The following is a 2,010-nucleotide window of genomic DNA, read 5'->3' as shown; positions in this document are numbered from 1 at the left end:
GGGGCGCCCCCCCGGCCGCTCCCACTCGCCGTCCGGACGCTGCTGTCCCGGAGTCGCCAGCAGGACGGTGGTCTGGGCGTACGATCACAGGCGTCCCCGGCTGGCAGGGCTGGCTGCCCCGGCTCTGACTGTCGCTGAGACCCTGCTGTCCTTACAGAGAGGTTCAGCTAAGGTGACTTGCCCAAGGGCACCAAGGAGAAAAGGGTGGTGGAGTTCCTCCACTCAAGCCCCAGCAGCTTCACAGCAGGGAGTTGAAAGAGCAGGATGCAAATCAGGAATGACTAATTGCTGCTCAACATGGCTGCCCTAAGCCTTGCTTTTCCATGGGCTCCTTGGCCACCCAGACCTTTCCCCTTTCCCCGGCTGGGAGCAGCACAGGGGCTGCAAACAGCCAGGGCACAGGGCATCGTCCCCGTCCCCATTCCCACTGCCACACACGCACACACAGCCCCCCGTTTCCCTTCAAACAGAACGTGTCTGCCCAAATTCCATTACAGAGGGCGTCAAATAAATAAATACCCACCGCTGCCTCTGTCGGGAGAAGCCAGGCACCAGAGCAGACCGAGTGGTATGCAAGGCGAAAGCAGCAAGCGTTTATATACCCAAAGTAAGTTATATACCCAAAGCTTTCAGTGCCTGGAGAGAAGCAAGGTGAGCAGCGCTGCTTTGAGCGGGTAGGAGCCCATTATTTAGTGAGAACATATTCCCAGGATGTCCCTGGCTGGGCAGACCTAAAGACTGAAATAGTAAGATAGCGCATATAGATCTTCATTTACTGAAGCACAAGCCCTGATGCACCTTTCTAGGGAAGTTCTAATTTATTATGCATTGTCATTAGCTGCAGCAGGCAGCAGGGCCTTCATTAGAGCTAGAGTTAAGGTCTGTTTTGGCTGCCTCATCAGCATCAGTGAACTGCGTCCCTGCGAGGTTTGATACAATTTAATTAACCTAATTAAAAGCTCTGATTGCAGAGATGATTGGGGTAGAGCCAGCAGCAACTGCATATTTATAACGAGCTGGAAGGTGTGGGACTGGAGCCAAATGATATGCATCTCTAATGAGCTGGTGCTATTGAAGTGTGGATTTGGAACACTAACATTTATTTTTGGCAACAATGGCCAGTTTATCTTCATGATAGAAACGATCACAGCTTGATCGTACATAGCAGGGAGCTCAGCACTGTGCTCCCTGGGCTTCTCCAGCCCCATGGCAGCCCCACACAAGCACCCCACAGCCCAGCCCCAACGCGCCATCAACACCTCCACACATGGGGAGCAGCTACAGCACCCACCAACCCATACCCCTGTATCCCTCACACACCCACCCACAGGACACAGCACAGAGCATGCACAGACCCTAACCACATGCTGGCAGTCCCAGATAAGCCAGGCTGAAGATGCCAGCAGGCTTCCCTTCCCTTCCCCTCCCCAGCCACCGCCTCCTCCAGCCCTCCCACACCACCTCCACCCGCTCCCAACCCTCCTGCCCCACAGCCAGGCTGAGCCCCCAGGACAAGGAACCCACCTCTGTTACCCCTGCAAACACCAAACTCTCCATGCCCTAATCTTCCATTGAGCACCAAGGCACCAGCGCCCAGACAGCAAAAAGCAGCCCACAGCAGAGCCCCACCCCCCAGCAGCCACGGCAGGGGCTTTAAGGCTTCTGCTGCCTTGGCTGATTGGGCTGGCCAGCAGCTGGGTGAGTACCAGCACCTGGCCCTGGCCCACCCACCGCAGCCAGGACCTTTTCTCCTCCTGATGGAAGCCAGAGAGGCTGTCAGCCCCTTGCAGCTCTGCAGGGGTGCGGTGCCGAATGTGGGGGTTCCCGGCAGCCCAGCCCAGCAACCCCTTGTTTCTGGGCTGCAGCTCTGCCTGACGGAGACGGCAGTGACCTCTCTCTCTCCATGTTTAAAGGCTACAAGCCCTGTTCAGACCCAAGGCGAGATGTGCCACCAGCTCTCGTCCCCCAGAGCTGTGCCCAGACCAGCTCTGCTGCGGCTGGCGTTGGCAG

The sequence above is a fragment of the Egretta garzetta genome, unplaced genomic scaffold (assembly GCF_000687185.1).
Source record: "Egretta garzetta isolate BGI_Z169 unplaced genomic scaffold, ASM68718v1 scaffold347, whole genome shotgun sequence".
In the NCBI taxonomy this organism is placed as follows: Eukaryota; Metazoa; Chordata; class Aves; order Pelecaniformes; family Ardeidae; genus Egretta; species Egretta garzetta.
Note: the sequence above shows the minus strand (reverse complement) of the source record.